We start from the raw sequence: 14,085 nt of genomic DNA on the forward strand, positions 1-14,085 counted from the left end.
CGGGGGACGGCGCGTCCCGCTCCGGGCCGGCGTGGTGCCGGCGGAGCCGTGGGGGCTCGGCCGGAGGGCGGGCGCTGCTGCTGGGCACTGGGGCAAAGAAGGGCGCGGGGCATGGCGCCGGGAGAGCGGGGCTCCAGGAGAGCGGGAGAGCCGCTCGCTTCCCCTGCCTGTCCCGAGGGAGGTGCAGCAGCCCCGCTCAAAGAGGCGCCTCGAACACAATAGCGTTTATTAAAGAAAGAAAATGCCACTGGGAAGAATGGGAGGGAGCGAAAACAGCAGTTGGGAGCGGGAGAAGGGTCTGGAAGAGATCGGGAAAGAGAAGCGAGCCAGAGCCGCTCGACCCCGGGACAGGCCGGTCGGGGCGCCCCGGCAGCCGCCGGCCGTAGGTGCCAGCCCGAGTCCCGGCGGCGGGCAGGGGGTGCGGGGTGCTCCCTACCCGGCGCCCCGGGGGTGCGGGAAGCACCCGCGTCCCCTCCGCAGGCGACCGGGGAAAGGGGGCGGCGCTGGCAGCCCGTAGAACCTGTCGCTCCCGGCAGCCAGGTGAAATGAATGCCTGCGTCGTGCTCCGCTAGCTCCGCGGCGTGTCCCGACCGGGGCATTTGTTCCGCCTGTACCGGCGGTCACGCTTTTACACGGGGCATCGTTGGCCGTCGTGGCTTGTCGTGTCTACGCCGCCTCACCGGGCTGCGGGGAGAGAGGGAGGGAGGGGAGGGGGAGAGGCGGCTCTGGCGCAGAAGCGGCGCGGGGGCTCAGCCGGAGCCGGGAGTGCCCAGCCGGAGCTGGGGATGGGGGCTTAGCCGGACCTTTGGTCCATGATGAGCTGGAGGAATTGCCCCACAGGGGCATTCGGAGCCCTGGGTGTAGCGAAGAGGCTGGCAGCCGGGAGAGCCGCAGCTCTAAGGAATGTGCAGAGCTGAACACGGAGAAATGTGTGGTGTTTGGCTAATTTCAGTGGGATGAGGTCACCGTCCTTTTTGGACGCTGTTTATCGAGGGATCACTAGGGAGGAACAGTTGGATGCGTGATCCTGAACGGACAAGCTTTGCGTCATAGTTGCCGCTTGCAGCATCTCCACGCGTCCCGAAATCCATCCTGACCCTCCTCGGTGTTCCTACCCCCGGCTCTCCGTACCGCCCACGCCACGCTGCCCTGCAAACCTAAACATCTCTAGCTCCGGCACTGTCCTCACCAGCCTTTAAATCACGAAGCTTGGCCGCACTGCTAATTCCCTCCTGTGTGCTGTTTTTCTCCTCATCCCACTTCTCTGCTTTCTTTCTTTCCCCCTCTCTCCCGCCTTTGCTGCTGTCCCCAGTCAAAGGCTGGCTTAGCTGTCAAGACAACTGCGGCTTTTGAAACGATGCCGTGAACCTGCCATCAGAAAGACAGTCTCAGATGGATGTCTTACATGTTCTCATCACTTGTTCAAGACTGCTTGGCTCTGGACCAGCAGAAAGGATTGTGCACCAAGCCTGGATTTCTCCAGCAGCAGAGCTGCAAATAAGTTTCTATCAGAGACAAACCTGCAATTTCCTCCTTTGCCACTCTTTTTGCTGTTGTATTTTTGTCCCCTTGTTTTGCCCTAAAAGAAAAGAAAAAATGGAGAAAGCGTAATAGGATTCCAGTGCCTGTAGCTCTAGCAGCTGTGCTGATGTATTCTTCTCCAAAGAGAGAAAATAAATTCTTATACAATTTAAAGATGTCAGAAGCCTTTCCACATTAAAAAAAGTGTCTGTTGATGAAGGGATAAAGGGATGATTTGATGAAATACCTAGCATTTCAATTGCTTTTGTGTTTTTTTTTTTTTTCCATATTGTGATTCCAAAATTTTAGAGATTTCTAATGCAATTATGGTGACATAGAGATATGTCACCAATGTTTGTCTTTAACTGGTTTGGAAGTCTGTTATAAGCAATATTTTCTCTGGAGCTTAAAGTGTTGTCTCAAGGCTGCTGTGATATGCTGAACACTTCTGCTTGGCAGTATTATTTAGAATATAGTCGTTGGAGGGGTAGCCACTTAAAACAGCAGAAATTATAGTAAAGACCATGGAGTAGCTCTATATTTTAGTAAATTGTTTGAATAAGTAAAATAATACTGCATTACATTGGAAAATCACCTGAGAGGAAAGAATAAAAAAAAAAAAAATCCACTGAGAGAAGAGTGATGATCCCTTACAAGCTTGGACAGAGATACTTATTTCCAAAAACAATTTGGAAGACATAGAAGAGCAAATGGCATGTGATTATGGGAAACTAATTTCTCAGCTACAGACTGGAAGGTACCACTGGGAACTGGTAGGGCTTAAATGTTCTGGAGTGTTGTAGAAACTCTATTTCTCAAGCAAACAGTCCATGAGAGAGGATGCTATTTTAGGACTGGTATTAATAAGCAGCAAGGACCTTGTAGAAGGCCAGAGTGTTGAAACTGATCATAAACTGAGTGATCACAAACTAATCCAGAAGTTAAACTGCAAGAGGGACAAATGCAGATATTTGACTAAGACTTGGGATTGCAGAGCAGCAAACTTAGAGGAATGGGGAAAATTCCTGAGGCTGACATGATGGATAAACCCAACGATGATTTTTACTTAGAGATATTGGAAGCAGCAGCAAATAACAATTGCCAAAACAAGGATTTGTTGAAGTTAAAAAGGCTAGAAGCAATTCCCTGTGCCTAAAACAGTATAGTGAAAGAAGGAGGGTGGTGATGCTGGTAGCCTTGGGTCTACTGTTCTGACCTTACTATGGGGGTGAGTTCCTCCATGAGAAAATGACTGTGAGCTGCCAGCAGAATGGCAATGGAAAAGACTCACTTGAGTCTATGATGCACAAAACATGGTATTTTTAGTAGAGAGAGGGAAGTATTAATATGCTTTACACAGTACGGCTGAGGAACCTTGTTTGGAAAATTGCGTCCAGTTCTGGTGATTTATGGTCAGAAAAGATTGACTCAGGTTGCCACAGGTGCAGAAGAGGAATATTGGGGTGGCAAGGGAGCAGACTATCTGGATTCTTGAATGGGAGCTGCAAGCAAGCAAACTTAGCTTCCTCAACTAGCCAAATTAAGCCAAAATAGCATGATTAGGGCAGTAAATATCAAGGAAAGAGTAAATCCTTTAAATTAAAGGATTATGTTAAAACAGTGATGCTTGGTCATAAATTGGTCATGAGTATACTTAGATTGAAAACCTTTCTAACCATTCCAAGAGCAAGCAAACAGTACTCCAGGAACAAACACCTACATGGTTTTAAATCAGGGCACGATGCTTTGTTGTGTCCAAAGGGGATCTGAAGAGAGCTGAGCTGCTGACTTTTGACATTGTACTGTAATCATTCCCAAGTTTCAGGCCTACTTCTGGTCCTCTGCCCCATCTACATTTGGCTTGTGAGGTTTTTTTCAACTGCCTCTGAGGCACTGGAAATTAGTCAGAGACAGGATGTAGAAAGGGCTGGTAACATTAAGTCATCAGGTGGTTTGTGGTGGATCTTGCTCACAGGCATACTGTGATTGCCAGATTTGTGTCACCACAAAACCTTTTCCCTCAGGTGAGCCTGGCAAAGAACTGTCTTGAGTTCCCCTTGCCACCTTCTCAGAATCACCTGGGAGATTTATTTGGTAAATATCTTGTTGCATGGGTACTGGTTATAGTCTTCTCTGATATTGTGCTTGAGAGGTTTAGCCTTTTTGTAACTGCAGCTCTTAATTTTCTTGCCTCTTACCAAAAAGGGTTTGGTGACTCTTGATGAGTGGGGATGCAGAAAAGTTATTGCTCTGAGATCTCCTAAACAAAATGGCCATTATGTGTTTGTAGAGGGGCATCATTCCCAGTCCTATCTTCCCAGAGGTGGCATGAACAAATTATTTTTAATTCTGGAAGTAAACCTGAGAGGGAGAGAGAAAGAGGGCAGCAAACCATTGTTTCTTGTGTGAATTTGCTTATTGCAATTAACAGCCATTCAGCTGAACATTTGTAATTTGGAATGGTACAGTACATCCTTATTAACCCTGCTGTTTCAGGTGCCATTTGGCACTGCTTCTGTATGGAATGCTAACTCTTAAGTGTTGTGATTTGTGTGCTTCACATGGCTCCTCCACAGTTTCTGCAGAAGGTGGTTATGGGTTTGTTTTTTTTTTTTCTAATCAATACTTATTGTGGATCTGAGCAACACTAAGCAGGAGCCAGTTTCTACATTTCTGGCACTGATGCAGATTTTTGACTTGCAGCTTCCTCATCCTATGCTCTAGATTGAAGATGCTTATTAACAGAATAATAAAATCATTACATTTATATTCTTTTTTATTGCTGAAGCAATGCCCAAGAGGACCTGTATCGTGGGAATACACATTCATTTATTGCATCCTATACATGAGATAGGGGTTCCTCAGGGTTTATTTCAACTGCTACTAGGCAATAATGTCTAATGTGATAGCCCATTTATTTAGGGGAGGAAAATTCCCCTGCCCTATGATTTTCTACTTTAATTTCCCAAAAAGTAATGGTTTTCCAAATGGCAAGCATTTAAGGTGAAACATTTCCCAACTCTTCCAGAAGTAAGTTACATGTGCCTTTGTGCATTTGCTATGTAATATTTTTCTTTTCTTTTCTTTCAAGTTTATTTTAATTCCCAAGTCAACTTATAGAGCTACTTCACACTTGGCAAGGAATATTAGTATGGCATAACACAAATGCATCTCAGTAATCTTAGGGCCTTCTTGCTCTCTTGTTGAGACTATTAAAAATATATTGAGGTCCCCAGGCTCCCCCTATTATCAAGACTGCTATTGTGCCCATGTCAAATTGACTTTGGAGTCAAATGACATTTTGGAGGGCATGTCAGTGGATTTCCAAAGGGGCCTGCAAAGTGGTTCACGTGAACTCTAAGCTGTGCCTGGAAAAAGAGACAAGACACAGCTCCACAGCAGGGGATTACTAGAGCACAGCAATGCCTCAGCCATACATCTGCCTCTCAGTATGGCTGCAAAATCAGAGCTGTGATGGGAAGAGTGCAAACTCAGCAAGATCAGCTCTCCACCATATGGAGATTTCCCTGTGACAGCTGAATCTGAATATAACTGATAAAAGCATATTAAAGGCTGCTTTGTGCCTTTAGAGCAGCACAAAGAAGCTTTATCAGGAAGAAGGTTTTGGTCCAAAAGATTTCTCCAGACATAAAGTGTCAATTATTATGCAAGTTTGTAACTAGCAACTGCAAGGAGTCTGTTGAAACCTGGCAAAGTTAAAGGCTGACATGAATATAACAGCTGTATTGATTTATTCAGATGCCCTCATTTTCTGGATGAAACATCCTTAGGTTATCCTGATATTCTTAGGATCTTTTGTCCACCAAGAATCTCAGAATCTAATCATTCAAGAGAAAAAGCCTTACCTAACACTCTCAGAAAGACCAGGTGGGTATGCTTTCAATGCTGAGAGTCTTTCATTATTGTAGAAATTGTTACAGGCTCTTCTTCAGTAATCAATAGTAGCTCTTTCTTCAGAGTGATGTAACTACTTTTGCTTTCACCTTTTCTGCATGTAGTCATGGGAACACCAAACAACCTGTGAGAATCAGGCTTAGAAATAATTTGAGAAGTGGTCACTGTATCATAGTTTTCCTGGCTGCCAGCTAAGCTGTGTGCCCTACCCCCAGTGCTGTCAGAGCATCAGAACAGGTCTGAGAGGCTTTTTCACCCTCCCTTTTATTGACAGTGCTCTAGGTAGTTCTAAAGGGATTTTTCAGAGTATTCTGGAAGGTTGTTTGAGCCTCTGGATGTTCTTTTGCTGTAAGTAAACTGTCTATAAAAGGTGCATTTCCAAAGCCTGAAGTATTCTGTTCTGAATTCACGTACAGCCTGACCCAGGCAGATCAGCCAGACTTCAGTACTGAAGAGATTACACAGGATGGAACCTCTGTGTTTGCTGCCCTATCCAGTCAGGAGAATCACCATATAAAGAACAGTTGTTCTAGAAGCCTAGAGGAAAACACTTCTCTTGTCACAATGGTTTCCTTTGTCTTAACCTACATCCAGCCCTCTAGTGGATCCACACTTGTGGGATTCACGATGTGCGCACCTGTATGACAGCATAAAGTCCTTCTCTCTGGCTTTTACCTTAAAGCTTGTAGTCCCTTGTTGATCTGCCTCTTGTGACTCCACAGTTTTTCCCACTGTTCTTAGTAATTTTCTCACCTTGTATAGGAAAATGGTAATTCAGATTTAGAGTTTCCCAGGTACCATTCATTCTGTCTCATGGCAGTATGCATAAAATGAGGTAACTAGAGAAGCAATAATTATCCAGCTGTTCGTCTGAAGATACCTCTGAGCTGGATTCTATTTATCCACCTGGGTCTTGAGAGTTAGGAGACATCAGCATATTTACTGGATGATATTTAGAATTATTTCACTTTCACCTATAATTTTTTATCACAGGGGTTGGAGAGGTTTCCAACCTGTGCATATGAACAAAATGACTAAAAGTGCTCCAGGTGGTATTGGGAAGAGAGTGGCTGTCTTGGGAGGAAAACAACTGGCTGTCTTAGCAACCCCCACGTAGTGCATTGTTAAAACCCAAGGGCAGGTATCTAGTTTAAATGTATCTTCAGGGAAGCATGATTAAATTCAAATATTTTCCTTGCTGAGTTTCAGCATTCTCTATATTAAATATGCTCAGTTTTCAAGTAAAAAAAGTAAAATCCAAGTGCTCTCAGGACAATTTCAGCCTAACCCCTATGAATCAAACTTCCCTTCTTCTCCCTTCTTACTGGTTATGATGAATGCTCTGCAAGCCACATTACACCCTAATCAGCATTTGCATAATCTTTACTATCTCTGTGATTGCAGTATGAGGGGGTTATATATAAGCTAGACAGTCATTAACAAGAGCTAGAAAGAGCCCAGTTCCAATGATTAGCATGAGGCAGCAATGATTCAAGAGCTGTGAGTCTTTCATGTGCAGCATTTGGAAGAGAGCTACCCTGCTAAGGGAGCTACTTTGAGTTTCTTAATCAGGAGGGACTATTCAGATTTTTGGGTGCACCTGTTGGATATTGTGTCTTCAATTACTGGATATAATCGTCTACAATTCCACTGCAGAGGCTGCTGTTTTGGTATTGTGGGATAACAGAGAAGCTCTGTTGGCACCAACCCACACAAGAGCCATGTCCACCAGAGAAGCAGCCCTTCCTGCTCCTCCAGATGCTGAAAGACTATTGTGGAAGTGGTGAAATAGCAGCAAAGGTCTGAGCTGGGAGTATTAGAAAAATTCCCTTGGAGCCTTCAGATGATTGGAAAGGAGTGAGTCTGACAAAAGTGGCTTGAAGATTTTCCACAGTAAATATATGAGCTACTTCTCTCAGCAGGGGTCATCTGCTGTAGCCATGGGATGGTGTCTCAGTTCACAGGCATCTCCCTGCTGAAAAATGGGCAGAGGAGGGTAACACTTTACTCCAGCTGCCCTTGAAACTCAGAAAGGTTGCTTAGGCTGCAGCTCCATAAAGAACTCTTGGAGCAGCAGAAGATTTAAGGAGTGGTCAGCTAACAGGACAAACCTAGTAATCTGCTGCCTGTGTAGAAAACAAGGATTCTTTTCAAATAAAAATGAATTTTGCATTTATTTGTTCATAAGAACAGATAATAATAGAACAGAACCTGTTGTGAAACTGCAGGCAAGCCTAGACACTCTTGTAATTTTAGCAGATGGAGCTAAAGGAGCCCCAGAATATTCTAAGGACAACCTTCTCACTTTAATAATAGCAGGCAAATGTTGTCACTGGGTTTGAGGACAAGGAGCTGCTGTGTTCAGCCTCAAACAGAATAGCTGAACTCTCAGGATCCTTAGGGAGCTGAGACAATGGAACTTCACCATTCCCTAGGTCACACCACAGCAGTTCCCAGGTCCTTCAGTATTTCATCCTTCCTAGTTTGTATCCCAGAGAGATAAGAGCCTTTTTCTGATCCTGTGCTACTTTCCTGAGTTCAGTCCTCAGTGTCTGCTGCAGCTGCTAAGAAAAATGCTTTCACATCCTGAATTAAATGCTCCTCTGTTGCAGACAGATGCGAGTTAAAATGCACAAAATCTTATGTCATCTTTGCACTGAACTAAAAGCCACAAGAAGCAAATTCTTCTTTGGCCTCTTTCTTACCTGGGGAATGCTAATTTGTCTTTGTGCCATTGCTGCAGTCTGACACCAACATAATCCAGAGGCTCCAAACCTCTCCTGGGCTGGTTAAGCTATTACACAGTCATAAAACCAAAACCCAGTATCCCTCCCTCCTCCAGTTTCCCCAGGGTATCGGGAAACGCTCTGGTCTTAGGTCCAAAGTGGAAAGCTGTGGTATTTGCACTCACTTTCTTGGAGTTACTCCCAATCCATACCACTGTCAATTCAGTTGAGAACAGAACTATTTTTCATTAGCTGGGCCTCCCATTTCAGTGGCTGTGGAGAGAAAAGGTGGCAATCTGCATCTTTCCCTGCAGAAAGAGAAGTTATTTCCAATGGTATTGCTGCTAAAATATAGCTTTGCATCTTTTATAGACCTCAGGAAGTTCTTTGTTTATAAGAAGGGCATTTCTAAACCTCAGACACATCTGAGGAACTACAAATTGCCAATTCTTACAATCTTTATTGTAAGTTTTGTGATATTTGAGGCTTTTTCCTCAAAGTCCCATCTCTTGGAATGATGTGATTATGTAAAAACTCCCATTTTTCTTTCACTTAAACAAAAAGGCAGTAATTTTCCTGCTCTCACGGTTATAGACAGAAGTATAAAAATATAAACTGAGCACACTGCAAGGCTGAGGATTCAGAAGGCAAAGCAAAATTAATTGAACATATATTCTCTCCAAAACATTATAACTAGAAGTCCCTTTCCTACTTCTTTTAAAAGATCTGACTCATTATTTTTAAATTATTCAGCTTGGCAATACCATATAGATTCATTATGCTCTTGGATAAAATTCTTTGTCACGCTAAAGGCTGAATTGAGCCAAGAGTAAATTCACTGTAAACAATTACATGTATTGTCTATTCTCAGCTTTTTAAAAACATCATTTACCCTTTACAAAAACTCTGTAACACAATGAGTGTTTCATCTAGGCAAGCTCCAGTATGTGACAAATAAAAAAATTGAAAGGCACAATGGAAATAGAAGCTAATAAAACTTGAAATAGGTGAGATTTATTTCTTTAAAGTCTCACTTCCCTCATACCCACAGGACCACAGTCTGTTCTGGGTTACACTAGGGTAAACCCAGAGTAAATCCAGCAAAATAATCTGACTTCATTGTTCACAACTTATATATTTTGCAGTGAATTGATATAAGTTCTGCTAAGAGTATTTGTCATTCCATTTCTACCACTTATATGAAAATCTAGTAACAGCAATGTGACTGGGGGACTGAGGAACTACTAATATTAAGCCTGTGTGTGCAGCTTCAGCTTATCTGATAACCCTTCTGCCCTGCTTCTGAATGTGTATTTTGAAGCCCTTAGTGATGCAATCACATTTTTTCCACAGGATCTGCCACCTCTCTGAGTAAGAGATCATTCTGATGAGGTTTGGGTATGAAGCATGCAGCAAGAGGGACTCCTGCCTTCCAGATCTGTATTTCACTTTATCCTTAAAGAGGAACTTGGTGCTACAGAAACCAAGCCTTATAGAAAATAGGTGAAAAGTGGGTATTTGCACACTCAGCTAGTAAGGAAGCCAGGATTGCAAAGAGTTTAACATGCTGTGCTTCAAACACCTTCAATGAGAAGGGAATGAGAAGGGAACACCTTCAATGAGAAGGGAAAAGCATGCAGCCTGCAGAAGAAACACTACCCAGGAGTCATACTTGCAGTCCTCTAATTCATCATCAGAAGGTGTTCCCCATTACACTACCAGAATGCTGTTGGCAAGGTCTTTGCTTAGATAGATGCACCCTATAATCAAAGTTGAAAGATGGATAATGAAATTTATTTCTAAAACCCCACCTAACTTCTCCCAAAAATAACAGAGCAAAGTGAAACCCTTCCCAAGCTGATATGAAGATCAATTGAGTGTTTGTGAAGCCCTTGAGAGCAGCAGTGATGAGTACTAGAGAGAAAATTTTAGGACTTGAGCTAGCACATTGCTGACAAAAAGTAAGAGGAACAGAGGTCTTACATGGTCACTCTCAAATCCTCCAAAGCCAAGAGCACTTATCCCTCAAACCCTCTTTTAAAATCCTGTTTCCTGCCTAAGGGAATCATCCAGCTGGGATTCAAAGGGCAGAAAAGAGTATGTACCAGAGAAAAACAAATATATAGCACCCTTACTTAGGAGGAAACAGATGGCTTTTCAAACAAGCCTGGATAACACAAAATAAATAAGTAGGGCACCACACATTAAATGCTGCAGATAAAACAAAATTACTAAGAGGTCCTCTGTCCATCTTGTATATCAAAGAAATTCAAGTTCTTCTGAAATAATAGTATCCCACTAAGGACTGCATCATAACACCGTCTTTATTCTGACATTTTTCTGAGTCATCTCAATTTCTGAATCACCTGAACTTCAACCTCATTGTCACTTGTTCATGTGGATTTCTATTTTGGGTTGAGGGCAAGGAGAGTGACGACTGGTTTTTTGGTTTTTTTTTTAATTGTGTCATCCAGAGTAATTCATATTCTCATGCTCAGGTAGAGGAGACTCTCTACACCCACTCCACAGATTTCTACTGCGTGACCTAAGAGAGCAGCTGCTCACAGTACTGCAATGCTGGGTGCTCTGGAGGAAGAGCTCCTCTCCTGCCACCACAGCATCCCTGCTGTTCAACCACAGCAGAACAGTGAGGCTCAGCAGCCTGGATGCTTTTCCATGCCTTGATGGGGGATGTTGCACATCTTGATGGGACCCTAAAAGGGACCCTACTTCCTCTCATGCTGCTCATTTTTCCTGTTGTTTTAACTTCACTCTCCACTTCTCAGGGATCCCATCCTCATCCCAGTCTCTTTCTCATTATAACCTCCAACTCTTGATTTTCCATCCAAGTACTGGTCTCTTTCTACATTGTCAATGCCTTTGCACCAAAGACCAGCCATGTTTTAATCATGTTCATTCCTGTTTTTTCTCCCTTGCTCTTGTACAATTTCCCTTTCCCTTTATATCTCTGTCACCTCTAAGCCTGTGCCCCACACCAGCTATCATTGTGACACCTTTGCCAAAATAAACACCTAGAGGTGTGGGTTGTTGGAGACAACCATGCTGCAATCTGAACCTTTGTTGGTGCATTAAAACTACAAATAGCACAAAGTGTTGAAACATGATAAAAAACCATGCAGGAGCAAGGGACAGTATGTTTGTCTGTTGATTCAAGTTCACAGTTTCATTGTCCATCATGCAGTGTACTTCACCTGCACATTTTAAGGTATTTATAGGAGGGTCCAGGAAGACTGAAATCTGTCTAGAACTGCAGGGTTCAAGAATCAAGAATTTTAAAATGCTGTGATCTGCTGAAGAGACCAAAGGAAGGCGGCTAATTGAGCTTGACACAATTTTTCCTGCAACAGTAGGCTTGGTTTTACAACCTAAATAGAATGGGAATATTCTGGTGAGAATATTTATTGAACAGGAAGTAAATCCAGACTCAGTCCATTCTATACCCTTAAAAATTAGGCCAAAAATACAAAAATCCCCAGACTTCTCATGGCATAGTCAAAGGCCTTTTCTCATTGAAGAAGGTCAAGGAAAACAGGTTTGAAAATCTAAAAGTCACTTAATTTCTAAAGAAAGAGAGCAAAAAAGACAACACCAGATGATTTTACCATGAAGCATTAAAAGACACAGGTGCAAGTAAAAGGGTCACAGTAAATACAGCATAACCTGAAGCCTTCAAAGGGATAGCAATAACACACTTAATAACCAGTGTCAAATTCTTGTGCCCTTGGAGTATTCCAGTAATAACTGGAATAAGACTGATTTTTGTCTCTAATCTTATATGTCTCCTTCCCCACAGTTCAGAGAAACCCTGCTGTCTGGAATAAAGTTCTGAGAAGGCAAAGAATGAACAAGTCTTGGCATGACTAGCTAAATTAATAGGGATGGCCTGGGATGCTGAGACTCAGAGATAGGTACTGTAATATCTGGAACAATTTTTCTCCCCTTTGTTGTCCCTCAAGAATCTCTAATTAGTTCATGCAACAGATAAAAGCTTTGAAAGGTCTTCAGGATCTTCCCTTATAGCATAGTTCCAGCTCTGCCTCAGTGCTCTGCTGATCGACAGGAGCTGAATGGATCTCTTTGTCAAGTGCTCTAACCCCTGCCTCTTGTGTCATCTCCAGCAGCTGACACAGAAACAGCACAAACAACAGCCTAACACAATAAAGCAAAGTTTCAGGCATCAAGCTGCAGTTTGAATTCTGAAAGGAGACAGGCACTGCCTGGTGATGTCTCTCCCATGAGAAGGGAGGGATTTAGGGCTTTGGTCAGGCAGCCTCTTGCAAATGTAACTGTGGCAGTGTCAGGAATGTCCTTGTCCTTCAGCTGCAGCTCCTGCCCTGAGCACTGTTGCTTTCCCTTAGCAGGGCTGCCAGAGTTGCCCAGGACATAACTGGCCTGCCTCAGAGGAGGGCTGGCCCAGCATTGCCCTGGGGCAGGTGAGGAGTGCTCAGCTGAGCTGCTGTGGTGTGACAATGGTAACCTCGGGCAGGGAGGTGACCAACTCAAGCAGCTGAAGGGATAATCATGTCTAAAACTGACGCAATTTCTTCTAAAGTGGTAATGTATATCCAAGGATGTCTCCTCTTTTCAGTGTCTCCTATTTTTCGTAACTGGAATCTCAGTGTAGTGTTTTTTGGGATCTTCTTCTGATGCTACCTTGACATCTCCACCCACTGAGGGGGCAAGGGGTCTGCCACAGACCTGCAGATCCTCCTGTGGCTGGTGGCTGGTGGCTGGTGTGCAGCCATGTTCTAATTACCCCATCAGCAGGGCAATCCACCCTTCACAGCAAGAAAATGCATTAGCAACTCAAAGGCACTACTAAAAGTCAGGAACGAGGCTACAAGGAATTTCTCGCCCCCTCACCCCATTACCAATTTCACTACAAAGTTGGTCAAGTTTAGCCAAGAGTCACTTGTATCAAAAGAGAATATTCTTTAACTAAAGTTAATTGTGACTCTTAAATGATGATCCAAATAATAACTTGAAATGAATTTTTACAGAATTAAACCAATAGCAGCAGAAAGGTTTGGAGATGCCAGATGGTGCCTGCCCAGTCTTTAGGGTTCCCAGACATGCACAAAGCCAGCAGGCTGCCTTTTAAACCTTGAATGTCTTCACTGTCAACTGACTTTGCCCTCTCTTCTGCCTCCCTCCCTCATCATCACTATGGTGACTATTGTATTGCAACCTTTGAAACTCTCTCTTTCTCTCCTTTATTCATTCTTTTTCCTTTAGCATCCCTTTTCCTTTTGACCCAATCCTGCCCTTTAAATGATAGGATCAGCTCTGGACTGAGGCTGAAGTCATCCCAGCTGTCCAGCCTGTCTCTGCTGCATGCTTGTCTCATTGCTCATCAATCATCTCCTGAGCTACCTCAGTTTGCCAAGCAACATTTTAAGGCAAACTGAAATAAGCAACAGTTCACCTTGAAACACACACTCCTGACTGTGACAGCCAAAGAACTGACTGACAAGCAGCTGTACAACAAAGGGGAGGGGAACGAATGTCCTAAGGTAAACTTTCCCTTCTCTTAAAACAGTCTCCTCCAAAATACACGTAATGAACGCTCATCCATCTTCCTCTTATTGATTTAATCTTATGTCAAACCTACCTTTTCACATATTCTGGAAGAGAGCCTGTTTCCCTCCACGTGTCACCCAGCATCACGTAGCACAGCGACTGACAGGAGCAGGGTTCAGGACGAGAACGAGCTGTGTTGTTTCTGATGCAAGGCACAGCCCCAGAGGCTCAAATGTGCTAACTCAACTTCAGCCTGGCAAATGAAGTCCGAGGCTTCAGGCAGAGCATCTCAGCCCTGTGTGCCCCCCTTAATGTATTGGAAGGGAGAGAAAGTATTAAAAGCATCAGATATGTGAAGGATCAAGTACAACTGTTATTTTAA

This window comes from Vidua chalybeata, chromosome 6 (assembly GCF_026979565.1).
Source record: "Vidua chalybeata isolate OUT-0048 chromosome 6, bVidCha1 merged haplotype, whole genome shotgun sequence".
NCBI lineage: Eukaryota > Metazoa > Chordata > Aves > Passeriformes > Viduidae > Vidua > Vidua chalybeata.